General features: G+C 41.3%; 1 pseudogene; it reads left to right on the top strand.

Annotated features, from left to right (window-relative positions):
* Nucleotides 1–13,975: 13,975 nt before the first annotated feature.
* Nucleotides 13,976–16,595, top strand: LOC102964360 (annotated as a pseudogene).
* The last annotated feature ends 695 nt before the right edge of the window (nt 16,596–17,290 follow it).

The following is a 17,290-nucleotide window of genomic DNA, read 5'->3' as shown; positions in this document are numbered from 1 at the left end:
TACTTGCAGATTTACACACTGATGTGATGTGCTCTCTGTGGCCCTCATCAGTGGGGGGGGGGGGGGGAGGGGGACTTGTGGTCCACTAGACACCCAAACTCATATTCTCTCACTTCTTCAAAACTGACTCAGTGCCTGAGCTGCCCCCATTTCGCAGCTTTTTCCTTCATGCTCCCCAAACAGCATGTGTTGCTTCCTCCTGCAAAAGTTAACTTGCCTACTCTCTATTAGGCTCTCTGTTCTGAACTGGCATTTAGAAGGACTTCTAGACACAGTACATTCAAGAAAAGAAGCTCCATAAGCTATTTACCCCACCATTCAATTCATGGGTGTTGTTACCTAGATAAATAAAGCATGGCCAAAACAAAACCCATGGATAACCTCTTAGTATTCATTTGTTGAACCACAGTAACACCTCGGCTAATATTACTCACTAGGCCTCGTGGGGAAAACATGAGTGCCTTGGCTATGCAGACGTCTGTAGGCACCACTACCATGTGACCTGAAATATTTCCTAACCTCCCTAAAGATCATTTAACATCTCTGTAGAGTAGAGGTAAGAACTACACCGGCCTCCTAATTTCTTTGACCTCAGTCGTAGAGACATCTTTCTAGAAATGTCTCCTCAGGCAAGGGAAACAAGAGAAAAATTAAACTATTGAGTCTACACCAAAATAAAAACCTTTTGCACAGGGAAGGAAATCATCACCAAACAAAAAGGCCACCTACTAAGTGGGAGAACATATTTTCAAAAGATACATCTGATAAGGGGTCAATACCCAAAATATATGAAGAACTTACACTAGACAACATCAAAACAAAACAAAACAGATAATCTGATTTAAAAATGAGCTAGAGGAATTTATCCTACACTTTCCAAAGAAGACATGCAGATGGCCAACAAACATATGAAAAGATGCTCAACTCACTAATCCTTACAGAAATGCAGATCAAAACCATAATGACATATTCAGCTCACACACCTGTCAGAAGAGCTCAAATCAAAAACACAAGAAATAACAACTGTTGGCAAGGATTGTGGAGAAAAAGGAACCCTCGTGTATTTTTGGCGGGAATGTAAGTTGGTATAGCCACTGTGGAAAACAGTATCGTGGCTCCTCAAAAAATTAACAATGGAATGACCATAAGATCCAGTAAATCCATCACTGGTCATTTACCCAAAGAAAACAAAAACACTAATTTGAGAAGATATATGCACCTCTATGTTTATTGCAGCGTTATTTACAATAGCTAAGATCTGGAAGCAGCCCAAGTGTCCATTGATTATGTTTGTTGCAGCATTATTTACAATAGCCAAGATCTGGAAGCAACCCAAGTGTCCACTGTTAGATGACTGGGCAAAAGAGATGCGACAAATAAATACAATGGAAAATCATTCAGGCGATAAAAACAAAATAAAAAAAAAAGAACAAAACGAAAAATGAAAAACAAAAACAAAAAACAAAACAGAAGAAAAAACAACGAACCCTTGTCATTCATAACAACATGGATGGACCTGGAGGGTATAATGCTAAGTGAAAGTCCGAGAAAGACAAATACATGTGATTTTTATGCATGTGTGGAATTTAAGAAACAAAACAAACAAAGAAAACAGAGACAAAAAAAGAAAGCAGACTCTCAAGTACAGACAACAAACTGGTAGTAGTCAGAGGAGAGGTAGGTGGGAGCAGGCATGAAATAAGTGAGGGGGTTTAAGAGTACACCTACTGTGATGAGCGCTGAGGAATGTATAGAATTGTTGAGTCACCACGTTGTATGCCTGAAACTAATATAACACTGTTTGTTAGTTTATACTTCAATAAAAAAGGAACTACACCTGCCTCAAAAATTTGCTGCAAAAACTCAGTGAAATACCTAATATGAGGCACATTATGTGATAGGTCTTCAAGAAACGGAGCTGTCCATATATCTGATAAAGGGTTTAATTTCCAAAATATATAAGGAACACCTTCAATTCCATAGCAAAAAAAAAATGATAACCTTAATTTTTTATTTATTTTTAAATCTTTATTTATTTTTGAGAGAGAGAGAGAGAGCAGGGGAGGGGCAGAGAGAGAGTGTGAGACCTAGAATCTGAAGCCGGCTCCAGGGTCTGAGCTGTCAGCACAGAGCCTGACGTGGTGCTGGAGCTCATGAACCACGAGATCATAACCTCAGCCGATGTCTAACAATGAACCGACTGAGCCACCCAGGTGCCCCAATAACCTTAATTTTTAAATGGAGAAACTATTTGAATAGCCATTTCATCAAAGACATAGACGACCAACTGCTACACGTAAAGATGCTCAACATCACTTATCATTAGGGAAATGCAAATCAAAGCCACATGCGATATCACTTCATGCCTGTTAGGATGACTGCCATAAGAAAAAAAAAAAAAAGGACAGTAACAAATGTTGGTGAGGCTGTGAGGTTGTAGAGAAAAGGGAACATTTGTACACTATTCGTGGAAATGCAAAATGGTGAAGCAACTATGAAAAACAGTACGGAGGTTCCTCAAAAACTTGAAAAATAGAACTACCCTATGATCCAGCAGTTCCTTGCCTGGTATTTACCCAAAAGAATTTAAATCAGGATCTGGAAGAAATATCAGCACTCTCGCATTCGTTTCAGCATTACTCACCACACCTAAATGTCTATCAGCAGATGAATGGATAAAGAAATATGGTATATAGGTACAATGGAATATTATTCAGCTATAAAGGAAGGAAACAAGGAAACACTGCCATCTGAGACAACGTGGATAAGCCTGGAAGATGTTATGTCAAGAGAAATAGGCCAGGTCCAGAAAGATAAATACTGCATGAATCCCCTGAGTGGGGTATCTAAAACAGTCAAACTCATGGAGGTAAAGAATAGAATCATGGTTGCCAGGGACTGAGTGAGGAAAACAGCGAGGTGCTTATCAACGGGTATAAAATTTCAGTTATGCAAGATGAGTCAGTTCTAGAAGTCTGCTTACCACAGCATGCCTGTAGATCACAATACTGTACTGTGGACTTAAGAATCTGTTAGGTGGGTGACCTCATGTTAGGTGCTCTTACCACGATAGAATTTGTTTCAAAAGAAAAGAGACGTGAACCCTAAAAGGTAGAAACATAATAAGGTAAGGTAAGGCACTAATCACAATACCTAAGAGAGACTGGCATTGTGTGGATAAGGTCCCTCAGGCTAAGATCTTTCCTGCTCCCCCCTCTCTTCCAGCTGACATCACTGTTAATCAGAAGGCATTAGTGGGATATACCTTCCCTGTTTCTTACCTCTGAGAAGGGTGTCCTCTGCCTGAAGGGAGCCTTGTCACTTAGGGCTCTTTACCCAGAAGAATGCTGTGCACCATCTGCAGTATGTCCAACTCCATTGGTGGGAAAGGTACAGGGAGAATGTCGGGGGATCAACATGGGGGTTTGAGGAGGTAGGAACCTCCATGGGTTGCACCCTGTTCCTGAACTAACTCTCTCTGTCTCTCTCTCTGTCTCTGTCTCTCTGTCTCTGTCTCTCTCTCTCTCTGCAGCCCAGAGGAGCAGACCAGAGGATGGTTAGTTGGTCTCGCCTAGCACCCTGAGGTTTAGCATTAGAGTCACCTGGACGGCCATTGGAGGCTGACATCTTGCAGGGATGCCAGAAGGAACAGGGATGCTCTTGGGATGGCTGAGGCAATTCCAGAACATTCCTTGTCATGTTGAAATCCTAGAAGCTACAGGTGGTACCTGCTGGAGTAAGGGAATGACCTAAGGATCCTGTGATCCACAGCAGTTCTCCCGACCCAATTTTAGACCTGCTTCTCTTTGACTCATGAATTACTAATAGATTCCAAAGTTATTTTCACCAATAAATTACTTGGGTTGTCATTTATGTTTGATAAACTGGAGGAGGATCAGACTTTCTTAAGATGAGAAGACTTGATGAGGTTTACTGTCTTCAGAGAGAGGGATGATTATTTCTTGATTTGCAGAGATGGTGAGTGAAAGAGAGGTGACCCTACTTTTAACAAATAATGGTACTCCACCCACTCTGCTCAAATAGATTTTATAACTATTAATAATACATGCAAGTATTCAAAAATAAATAAGAAATACAACATATAAGTAAAGAAATCTGTTGGCACACATTGTTAGCAAATTGGCATGGTATACACACAATGATTAGGTTTCAATCCAGAGTCTTTGTCTGAATCAGGTGTGTAACGCTGAGCAATTTTCTTAACACTTCTACAGTTCTCAGTTTCCTCTGAAGACAATGGCGATAATAGTACTTCTCTGACAGACTTTTTTATACCGTGCAAAGGATTATTTAACACAACTCTTAAAGGTTGGAAATGGCAAAGCTGAGAGACCTGGTCCCAAAGTTCCTCATTTGCAAAATTTGATTTTGAAGGAAAAGACAGAGGTATGTAATGGGTATTAGATAAAGAAAGAAAGCAAGGAAGGTAGAGAGGTGGAGGGTAAGGGACAGGAAAGAAGAGGAGAGGGGAAAGAGAGATGATTGTATTTCCCAAGGGCCCCTTGGATTTGACTTGAGTTAACGTTTATAGCCGAGTTCTTTATGTAAGTAACTTCATTGTTGACACTGGGATGAGAACACATTTTGTCCTCCAAGTGTCAGCAAGGTGGTCCTCTTCCCACACATCGTGTGAACATCCAGCGTCCACCCTCTCTATAAACTTTCAGGCTCCCAGGAAATGGAGTTATCTTGACTTCCGCCCCGCCCGCCCCCGCCCCCCCCCCCCCCGCCCCGCTCCACCCCGCTCCGCCCCGCCTCCGGTTTTGTGCGGTTTTCCCATCACACACACCCAGTCATGCCAGCTTCACAGACTAAGTATTTCTGGAATCCACTTCACCCCTTCTGTGCTGACTACCATGGCCCTAGTTCAGGACCTCCTCATCTCCGCTGGATCATTACCACTCCTTCCCGACATAGCTGTCTTCCCCATTCTTGTTTGATTCAAACCCATCTTCTGCATTGCAGTCAGAGAAATTTCTCAACAAGTCCGAGCTGACCCTGTCACCTGCCTGCCTACAACACTTCAGCTTAGCAGGATAAGTCCCTGGTCCAACACACAGCCATCTCTTGCCCTCCAGACCCCTTCCTTGTTGTTCCATCCATTCCTTGATCCATGTGCAGTTACAGTATCAGTCTTCTGGTAATTTTCTCACACATCATCTTCTTCTCCCTGCAGGGCCTTTAGTCATCATTTTTACCTGGATACAGTGGACACCATTCTCAACAAAGCCATCACTTCAGTGAAAAGCCTTTCTGGATCCCTTCCACTGGGACAGGTGTCGCACCTGAGAGTCTCCTGAAACTGGCTGAGCCTCACTGATGATATCCATCCTCCCTCAGTGGGCTTTCCACTCACCTGCTTCTCCCCCAAGCCTGCAGCTCTTCCGCCACAGGGACTGTAGCTTCCCCATTCTGCACGTGGGACACGTGGCCAAGACCTGAACAGATCAGATGTGGAAATAGTATCTGTTGAATAAATAAATGGTTTAGGTTCCTAAATTCCGTTATCTTACATGAGCTTCACAACAGTCTTGTGACTTCCCGGGAGGAAGACCATTTTACCACCTCTGAGACAGAAAAAAAAAAAAAAATAACACTTAACTGCAGTGCATTCTCTCTCCTTCCTCATTCCCCCACCCCACCCCTCACCGCCTGCTGCTGACTATTCTTGTGTGCTACTGAGTTGCATAATGGATAAAGAGCAGGACATAAAGAATTACAGAAATCCCAGATAGGTTAACACTAGGATGGACAGGACAACACTTGCAAAGGAAAACAACTGAGCTGGAAATGGGGAAGGATGGGCAAGAGAAACAAAAGCAGCAAACACTGAGCAAACACTGCTCTTCGGAGCATAAAGGAGCAAGTGAGGGAGAAATACAGGCAAGATGTGAGAAGAGAAGAGGGGAGAGGACAGGGCGGGAGAGGAGAGGACTGGAAGTTAAGGGCAGTGGCTATGCAAAGGTGACTACAAATTTAGGGAAATAGGTAAGGAAGATTTAAGCCTTTTTTTTTTTTTTGTCATGTTTCCAGTTTGCCACTTTTGTTTCAAATTTAAATTCAAATTAGCTAACATACAGCATAGTATTGGTTTCAGGAGTAGAATTGATTGGCTCATTCATCACTTACATACAACACCCAGTGCTCATCCCAACAAGTGCCCTCCTTAATGTCCATCACCCATCTAGCCCATCCCTCCCCCACCTCCCCTCCAGCAACCCTCAGTTTGTTCTATTTAAGGGTCTCTTATGGTTTGCCTCCCTCTCTGTTTTTCTCTTATTTTCCTTTTCCTTCCCTTCTCCTGCGTTCATCTGTTTTGCTTCTAAATTCCACATAAGAGTGAAAGCATACATTTGTCTTCCTCTGACTGATTGATTTTGCTCAGCATAATACACTCCAATTCCATCCATGCTGCTGCAAATGCCAAGATTTCATTCTTTTTAATCACCAAGAAATATTCCCTTGTATATGCACCACATCTTCTTTATCCATTCATCAGGCGATGGGCATTTGTGCTCTTTCCATAATTTGGCTATTGTTGAGAGTGCTGCTGTAAACACTGGGTCCAGTTCGCCACTTTGGAAATACACATTTAAATTAACTTTAAGCATTTTAATGAATTTTAACATTGTTTTTCTTTCTGAGAACTTGTATTGGTTTTTTCTTTTGAATGCAACCCTGAGCTAAATCCAGAACAAGATTGTTCAGCCCTGTTTGAGGTCTATTTTGTGAATTATTGCTCAGGTTCGAGCAATAAAACCTCAGGTGCCAGTGTCATCTGAATCTTGAACTGAATCATGACCCTGGACTCAGCAAGGGGCCCCTGCCTACTATTAGCTGGGCTGTTAAAGTATGGAGAAGAGGAGTGAGATTAATATCATGCTCACTGTGAATATATTTAGGCATCAAATGGACAGAAGTTGTAAAGACTACTCAAAAATCAGAAATATAATCTCAGGATCCTCCCAGTGTTAAGTGACATTTCTAAATGGACAATGCCTACAGTCTCCCTCATGAAATTAGAGAATAGGAAACTGCACTTTGCCCAGTGTCCACAGATATCAATAGTCCTAGGAAAGGAGTGTCTTCTGCTGCATGAAATGAGTGACCCGCATTCCTTTCCCTCCTGCTGCAGAGGTGCTGAGCACTCTGAAGCCTCCGCTTCTGCTCGAAGGCCACATGGACGGTGCGATTCTGGGCCAGGAATGTGGGAGGAGACAGACCCATGACTGAGTCATCCCACTGAAATGCAGCCCCAGGGCCCCGGCTAGTGACCAACGTGAAATGAGGGATGGCAGGGTCCTGCCATGGAATGGGAGCCTCAGACTCCGCAGTCTGACCAACCCAGACCTCTGACTTCGATCAGATCCTGACCACAGCCAACCTCTGCTGAATCAAATGCCTTTTTGGGTAAACTATGTATGTTTACCAATGTGCTTGCCAACATTTTATTTTAATTTCTATGTCACATAAAGTCTTAGGAGCCCCTCAGTACAGGGAGTTTGTCTCATTCAGTCTGGGGCCTCAATGTCTACCCTAGAGCATCATGCATAATCAGGATCTGCTAGCACAGGTCAGGAATGGCCCTCTGGGTCTGCCCTATCTGCAGTCTCCCAGCACATGGTCCATGCAGGGAGACCAAGCAGGGAAGGAGCTAGAAGTTTTGTCATGTGAGGCCCCATGGACGTGCGCCTGGGAAAGAAGAGGAGGCCGGGTGAGTCAGGGCACCAGCTGTCCCACCTGATTCCCCCCCTCCCACCCTGGACTAAAGAGTGGAGCCACAGGCCCGCAGCTCAGGGCGCTGAGGTTTGCTAGGTTCAATGTAGAACAAGAAAGACATTTCCAAGTCAGAGTTGCCCCCAAGGCTGGGACTGTCACTGGTCGAGCCATGAAACTTCTGCCTGATGCAGAAATCGGGCTTTAAAGCGAGAACATAGTTTTGAATCTTGAAATAGGGTCTTATAGGCAGCTGCAGGACTCCAAGTTACCTGAGGAACTGACAAGCACAGGGCTCCAGAAGCTCAGTGTCCTGGAAAAAAAGAGAAGCAAAAGGACACTTGAGAGATTTAATGTATTTTACTAGTTTTGTGTGGGCTTTTTGCTGCCATTTTTAAGTCGATAAATACAAAATTAAAGAAAGGGATGCTTCAAATGAGAGATTGGATATGATCCTTTACAATTTGGAATGAACCAACAAACAAACTGAAGCTTGGAATGTTTCTAACAGGTGTAGAAGAATTGCTAAATACAGCTCCTCAGGAGCCTTGTGAAGCCCGCATAGGCTGTGTATGTAAGAGCTAGGAGCTTTCCTACTGCTACCTATAGCTACCATCTCTCTCCCTAGGGCAGCTCCATGGTCTTTGATCAGCCTTGTGAGACAATGGTAGTGTGGGAGTGCCCAGGTGGGCTTGAGGAAAGAAGCTGAGCTGTCTGCCTAACTCTGGCATGACAGTGGGGTAAATCGGGTGTCATTTGTGACGAAAATGACAAGCCCAGGATAAAAGCTGTGCGAAACCATCCCTGTGATTTTCCACAAAAATATTTGAGAACTGGATTATGTGTGCCTGTGTGTTTATGTGAGGGTTTTGTCAATATACCCGCAGGGTATATAGATTCTTATATTTGATATGTTAATTATACTTGGATAAAAAAAATAATAATAACAAGATGAAATCCTATCAGCCGGAATAATCACTATCAACATCTTGGTGTGTTGACTGCTTGACATTTTTTTCTTTAGTTTACTCTTTCTTTGCTTTAAGCTTTTGATTTTGAGAAATTTAAGACATATATGGAAATACTGAATATCTGCATCACTCAAAATGAGTAACTAGTGATATCATGTGATACCTGGTCAGAATTTTTCACCTGTAATTAATTTTTAAAATTACAAAATGCATTTATATTGTTTCATTTGAAAGAGAAATATAACTATAAAGAAAAGCCTAAGATACCTTTGACTCCTCTTCTAACTCATTCCCAGAATCAAATAATCATGAGTGTCACATACAGTATTTCATTTAAAAATGTACCTATTGAAGTATAAGTAGCATCGAGTGTTAGATTAGTTTCAGGTGTGCAATATAACGATTCAACACTTTGATACATTACTCAGTGCTCCTCACAATAAGTGTGTTCTCAATCCCCTTTATCTATTTTGCCCATCCCCCCACCCACCTTCCCCCTGGCGACCACTAGTTTGTTCTCTGTATTTAAGAGTCTATTTGTTTTTCTTCCTCTCCTTTTCTCTGTGTTTGTTCTTTTGTCTTGATTCTTAAATTCCGCGTATGAGTGAAATCCTGTGGTATCTGTCTTTCTCTGACTTCCTTCGCTTAGCATTATACCCTGTAGCACCATCCATGTTGTTGCAAATGGCAAGATTTCATTCTTTATAATGGTTGAATAATATTCCATAATGTATATAAATTATATATAAATATATATAATCTGTACAATTTTATATATAAATCATTTATATATAATAAAATTTAATTATAGTTATATATTTATATAATATATAGTGTATAATTATAATTATATTGATATGATTATAATAATTATATTGATATAGTTATATATATAAATATATGGAATAACATATAATTTATATAAAATAAACACCCCACCCACACACACACACGCACACGCACGTGTGTGTGTGTGTGTGTGTGTGTGTATGTGTGTCTGTATACACATCTTCTTTATCCATTCATCTATCGATGGACACTTGAGTTGCTTCCATATCTTGGTTATTGTAAAGAATGTTGTAGTAAACATCGGAGGGCATATATCTCTTTTTTTAAGATTTTATTTTTAAGTAATCTCTACATCCAACGTGGAGCTCCAACTCATAACCCTGAGTTCAAGAGTCGCATGCTCCACTGACTGAGCCAGCCAGGTGCCTCAGGAGTGCATATGTCTTTTTTGAACTAGTGTTTTCATTTTCTTTGGGTAATGGATGGATCCATTAAATCCAGTAGTGGATTTACTGGATCATATGGTAATTCTATTTTTACCTTTTTAAGGGACCTCCATATTGTTTTCCACAGTGGCAGCACCAATTTGCATTCCTACCAGCAGTGCACGTGGGTTCCTTTTCCTCCACGTCCTGGCCAACACTTGTTATTTCTTGTGTTTTTGATTTTAGCCATTCTGACAGGTATAGGGTGTAGTTTTGATTTGTATTTCCCTGATGCATAGTGATGTTGAAAATCTTTTCATCCGTTTGTTCCTCTTTGGAAAAATGTCTATTCAGGTCCTCTGGCCATTTTTAATGGGATTATTTTTGCAGGTGAAGGCTTTAAAGATTTTGGATATTGACATTCTATCAGATACATCACTTGCAAATCTCTTCTCCCATTTCAGTAGCTTGTCTTTTCTGTTTTCTTGACGGCTTCCTTTTCTATGTTAAAATATTTTGTTTTATTACTATATGCTATTTTTATATATTTCATATATACATGTGCCTATAAAAATAAATAGTATTGATTTTTGTGTCTATTTTTGTTTTCATGGGCCACTATCTATCTAATCCATGTAGACACACACACACACACACACACACACACACACACACAGATTTTATTTTTAAAAAGCTTTCGATGAATTTCTAAAGTTACTATCATTAGTTAATTAATTTTTCCTAAATTCTTCGTTTATTGTAAAAGATGTTACTTACAGGTAATGGCTAATTCAAGTCATTGGCTGTTAGGTATAGAGGATTTTTTGATGAAAACAAAACAGGGCAAACAAACAAAACAGGCTGTTCATGGACATAATCAACTGAATTAGGGATTTCAGCACATTTTTCTCAAACTCTATCTCCCTCACTCCCTCTTTTTCTGTATCTATTCACATATATAATATAATATATAATCAACCTATTAAAAAATCACATAATCCTGTTGAAATAAAAAAAAATAACATAATGGTTACACAGTATATACTACATAGAGTCAGATTTACATGCCTCTTTATGTACTAAAACATTATAGTTATTAATGTTTATTAAGTACCTACTAGGAGGCAGGCACTTCTCATTTAAAAAAAAATTTTTTTAACGTTTATTTATTACTGAGAGACAGAGCATGAGCATGGGAGGGGCAGAGAGAGGAGGAGACACAGAATCTGAAGCAGGCTCCAGGCTCTGAGCTGTCAACAGGGTGTCTGATGTGGGGCTGAAACTCACAAACCAGGAGATCATGAGCTGAGCTGAAGTTGGACGCCCAACCTACTGAGCCACCCAGGCGCCCCAGGTACTTTTCACTTAAATTAATCATCATAGTAACTCTCAGGATAAATACATTATTTTCTCCATTTTCCAGAGAAGTGCAGAGGCATCGCCTGGTTAAATGACTCACATAGGATCAGTCATACAGGAAGCCGTAGATTGAGGCCTGTGTGTCTCCAAAGCCCCTGGGTTTCTGTTACATAACATGCAGCTGGCTCTGGTATCACGTCAGCTTCTATTCAGTCACATGCTCAGGATTTGGTTTCTCTGCCTGCCTGACCATGTATACAATCTATTTCCCTTCCTTAGTTTTCTTCTTTAGTATGCTTTATATAAATTGTACAAGTTTATACAAATTAAAAGAGGCAGCATGTGTCAACGGCAGACATGCTTACTCGTGTATTACACACGTGTTCCAGCACGGATCACATTTATTCTGGTGGTTTAACGTCCATTTGCCAGTTTGCAATGATTGGTCCAATACATATACGAGGAAATGCCAGCAGCTTTGTTGTCTTTGAAGAGTCTTTCCCCTCTGTCTTCATCATTTCCTGTGGATCATCTGCTCTGCCTCTTCCATCGTATTCCTCTTTTCCCCATGGCCCACCTTCCTGCACACTTGCCAACCAACATATGCTGCTTACTGGAAAGCTATTTCTCCCCAAGTGGGCTCACTGCCCATTGCATCTTTCTTTCCTTTTTTTTTTTTTTTTTTTTTTCCTTTGTCTTCTTGGATCCTTGAGTCTGACAACTGGTAAATGTTTCCCCACAAGGTGTTATATGGCTGGTATTAGTTAAACTTCTTCATTGTGAGGCATCTGGACATCACTGGTTCCTCTAAAGAATCTCATAAAATACTAATAATCTCATCATCAACACTAGGAACAAATTCACTGAGGAAAGCATGATACTGTCATGCTTTCATTACATTTATATTACATTCATTACATATGCATGTAATATAAAGCTACAGTCAATGGAAGGACTCACTGAGAGACTGCTAACAGTGATTCCCTAGGGTGGGAAATTGAGTGGCTGAAGGAAAGGGGTAAGGGGCCATTTTCATCGTGTATTATCTCTGCACCATTTGAATTTTGCCAAGTGTGCATTTCTTATCTACTCAAAGATTAAAAATATCCAAGAGCATTTGCTCATGCAAATAACAAGTTGTTGAACTAAGTAAGAGTCCTTTTCTCTCTCGATCTCTCATGAAATTTGTCTACCATGTACTTGCTCAGTGATCCTGGAGCTTTTGCGAGTGCTTGCACATTGGTTCGAAACCAAAAATTTAAAGACCCCAAACAGCAAACCTGCTAGTGACAGAGAAGAGAAAATGATTGTACCACTTTTTCAAACCAGGTTGTCCTAATGGAGTTTCCAGTTTAGCTGCCTAAACGTGATTGTTGGAAGGGTGGTAGTAGTTTTCTTTTTGATTTCTGGGAATGTTCAGCAATGTTTCTCCTTATCCAGCTCTGAATTTCTTTCTGAGAAAATCATAGGGAGTTCATATACGTTTCACGGTAAAAGACTGACAGGGCAAGAGTTGAAGTGGGGAAGGAGAAAATAACTTTTCACCTATAAGTCTGTTGTAAGGAAAGATGAGTTAATGCACATAGGGTTCCTCACACAATGCTTGGCACATAGCAAACCTTCAGTTAGCTGTGCCTAAAATCTCAAACGGTAGTACAGTTGATTTCCTCTGCATGGTGTAAGAGATCCACATTTACATATGTATTTATATATACACACATGTAACTACATATACATTAAATATAAATGTAGTTATATTGTACACATGGTTTGTTACTTGCCCTTTTCATATAATACACACTCTTTTAGAAGATCACTTTTCATTTTTGCCTATTATTTTGTCATGTGGATCCATAAATGATCTAATCAGAAACCATCCCCATGAAAGCATTAAGAAAATATGTTTTGATCAACTCTTTCAGTGTTTGCTTGTTTTTCATAATATCTTGACATTTCTTAGGGCAGGCATTACTCATGACGTCATAGAAGCCCCAAACCCAGTAATGGTGAGCCAACTGCCTGAATACTCGAATGCTTTTGAATTTTGATCATTTTTGTCAGTTTCCTTATAGTGATGGTTACTTAGTAATACCCTTAACAATGAAAAGGAACACCTGTCTACTTGTTCTTTTTTTTTTTTTTTTTTTTAATTTTTTTTCAACGTTTTTTATTTATTTTTTTGGGACAGAGAGAGACAGAGCATGAACAGGGGAGGGGCAGAGAGAGAGGGAGACACAGAATCGGAAACAGGCTCCAGGCTCCGAGCCATCAGCCCAGAGCCTGACGCGGGGCTCGAACTCACGGACCGGACCGCGAGATCGTGACTTGGCTGAAGTCGGACGCTTAACCGACTGCGCCACCCAGGCGCCCCCCTGTCTACTTGTTCTTGATGGAAGTAAACAATGGCTTCAAAGGTGCAAGGAAAATAGGCTGAGTGCTGGGGTTCTGCAGGAGGAAATCAAGAAGGTCAAGGGAGATTTGATGGCGTGGCTGGTAATTATTGACTTTAACAATGGAAAGCCCAGTGGAAGGTTCTAGGTCTTCTAAGTATTAGGAATAATTCTTGTCAATGTTAGCTGTAACTAATAACAGATGTACGAAGGCAGAGGACGCTGAGAAAATATTTTCCCGCATCACAAAGCTAGCTAGTGACGCCCCTAGGTTTAAACTCCTGTCTTTGGATGTCTCCTCTAGGACATTTCCAGTGTACTCTGCTGCTTCACTGAATATTGGAAGAGGTGCAAGGCAGGTGATGGCTGGTTACCGTGAGATGTGTAGATATTGATAACATTAATTAATCTATTAATGGATAGAATATTAATAAAAATAAATAAGGGGCTGTAAGCATAGTGATTACAGTACTAAAGGGTTTATGTAAGCTGTATTTAGAACTTACTGGGAGATTTTAATGCCAACCACCCTGCCTTTATTTAAACAAAACCACAGATGAGTTCACTTGGAAGGTGAGGAGGAATCAGTGGATTGAGTACTCCCAGGGATGTTAAGAAAAGGTAAGGCAGGGAGTTTTGAAGCCTCTGCTAACACCCTAACTCATGTTTCAGAAGTGATCGCAGGTCTGTTGAGTGACATTCAATAAAAACAAACATTTCAGTTTCTCTTAGTGAGCTATGAGTTGAAAATTCCCACAGGATTTCAAATAAGAGAATGAAAATCCTGGGACGAGCATATGGTAGAAAGTAACCTTGGCATTCTAGCAGACATTAAGTGGAAAATGGACCAGCCCCATGTCACCATTGACATGAGGCCACACAGTCTTGTTCTCTACAGAATAGCACAGCCTGTGTTGTGCTGGATCCTGGCTTCAGCTCCTGCACAGGGAGCCCTGTCGCTCCCTGTGGAGACCATGCATTCTCTTCATCCATATTAAAAGGAACCAGTTAATGTGAGCAGCCAGCCTTAGAGTAAGTGGAAGTGAGTTATAAGTGCCTGCGAGAGAGACAGAGCATAAGCCATGTTGCTAGCCTCTGAGAACCCAAGCTTCTGTCATTCTAGAACACAAAGCTAAATGACAGGCAGTTGAAAAGTAAATGGACACACAGGCTTCTGATACAGGCATGGGGCAGGGAGGTAGGTGAAGGTAAGCCCAATCAAGGAATGACCTCTTGGGCCCCCAGTTTGAGAACTGCCCCAATTCTTCATCTGTCACATGAAACTGGAACTGCTGGTCAAGAGAGAGCCTCAGGCAAATCACTGAGTTCTTGCCCCAATGGGGACAATCCCAGAGCAGGAAGTTTCCAGTAATCGAAGTGACAAGACATTTTGGGAATTTCAGGTGGATTGCATTTGGTTTCCAAACAACTGGTCCAGCCCAGCCTTAGGCTTCTTCACTTCCTGAAGGTGGGTGCCACCGAGCCATATAAAGGGGACACCTGCCACATTGTTGCCACCCTTTTCGTGCTCAGCTCCCCAACAGCTCTGGAGAATCAAGTGAATCTCATGGGGGGTGGGGTGGGTGGTTCTATATGCTTGGGGGATATGAGATGATGTTTGGAATTAATTTATAAGCAGCAATAGCTGGTTTTCCTCAACGACGTGCATACTCTTCCCTGGGGAATTGAAAGTTGTCAGGCCAAGGATGTAAGTGAGCTAATTTTTGTTGATGAAGTATGTGTCTTTCTATTACAAGGTTGAAATTCTTAAGCAAAACCTAATTAAGGGAATAATATTGAGCTGAAAGCAAGTGAGGGCAAGAGTTTCTCTTTGGTCATGACATATTAATATAAGAGAGAGCATCCTAATGTATTGCCAGGCTCTCCATGAGCCCTTTGAGGGCAGGCCTACACTTTGGCAATTCTCCCTGAATAGACTTTGTCTTAGCACCCAAAGCAGCTTACTTCAATCTTAATCAGGGGGATTAAGTTCCTCATGGGAACTGATGTGGTAGAGACTTGCTTTGGTATTGGCCAGGAATTCAGCATCTTTTTTCTTGAGATTGTATTTGCATACATCCACTGTCTGTTGCTATCTCAAGACAGAGAAGACAATTTTGTCATTGAAAGAGGTCAAGAGAAGGTGAGATAAAGTGGCCCCAAATGCACAGGATACTGATGAGGCATGATCCTAACAAGAACAAAAAGGGGAGCCACACAGTCTAAAGGAGAGAGTCAGAGACCAAAGTTTGTCCTTGGAAATAATTGATGGGTTTTGGCTTGCTCTATCTGCAAGAGTGATCCTCTTGTAAACAATGACACTTGCATTTTGACCTTTGCATTTTTTTTAGGTTCTCTGATATCCAGAAAGATGTCCTATCAGCAGCAGCAGCAATAGTGCAAGCAGCCCTGCCAACGACCTCTTGTGCTCCCACCTCCCAAGTGCCCAGCGCCATGCCCACCGCCGAAGTGCCCAGTGCCATGCCCACCTCCAAAGTTTCCACCTCAACTCTGCCAGCAGCAGTGTCCCCCTGTGCAGCCACCACCGTGCCAGCAGAAGTGGCCACCCAGAAGCAGTAAGAGCAAAAGCCATCAAGACCATCGTGCAAACAAATCACAGGTCTCCCCCATGCTCCAGCAGCACATCTTCTCTCCAAAGCCTGCCCTGGTGGCAGATGGCATTCTCTGAATCTCTACTCTGCTCTTCCTGGGCTGAGGTTTGCCATAGAAGAGACTTAATCCTGAAGTCGTTCTCTTTCCTCTTAGGGTCAGGCTCCTCTCTGAATTAGGACCACTCTCCCCCAGAGCCCCAGGAAAAGCATCGGGAACAAGTCTACCTTTCTTAAAATACAGCCTTTCTTCGATCTGTGCCTAAGACCTGGGCAAGGATTATTTTCTTTTCCTTTCTTCTTCTTTTTTTTTTGGGGGGGGGGGAGTGGGGGGATTTGGATAAATAAAACTTTACTTCTCCTTCCCTAATAAAGCATTGTTGATGATGGAACATAAGTGTCTTTCTTCTTTTTTTTTTTTTTTTTCTTATTCTGAATTTTATTAACTACGTCTTGCAGGCTTTGTATAAGCCACAGAAGTTGGTGTGCCAATGAAACAAACTTAATTGCCAATCCTAATAAAATATAAAAATCAAAAAGATTATTTGGGTTGTATTTGTTACAAGCATCTAGATTGAAAATACCGTATTTTCTTTTTTTTTTAATTTTTTTTTAATATATGAAATTTACTGTCAAATTGGTTTCCATACAACACCCAGTGCTCATCCCAAAAGGTGCCCTCCTCAATACCCATCACCCACCCTCCCCTCCCTCCCACCCCCCATCAACCCTCAGTTTGTTCTCAGTTTTTAACAGTCTCTTATGCTTTGGCTCTCTCCCACTCTAACCTCCTTTTTTTTTTTTTTCTTCCCCTCCCCCATGGGTTTCTGTTACGTTTCTCAGGATCCACATAAGAGTGAAAACATATGGTATCTGTCTTTCTCTGTATGGCTTATTTCACTTAGCATCACACTCTCTAGTTCCATCCACGTTGCTACAAAAGGCCACATTTCATTTTTTCTCATTGCCACGTAGTATTCCATTGTGTATATAAACCACAATTTCTTTAT

Source organism: Panthera tigris, chromosome C1, assembly GCF_018350195.1.
Source record: "Panthera tigris isolate Pti1 chromosome C1, P.tigris_Pti1_mat1.1, whole genome shotgun sequence".
NCBI lineage: Eukaryota > Metazoa > Chordata > Mammalia > Carnivora > Felidae > Panthera > Panthera tigris.
Note: the sequence above shows the minus strand (reverse complement) of the source record. Positions and strands in the feature narration are given on the sequence as shown.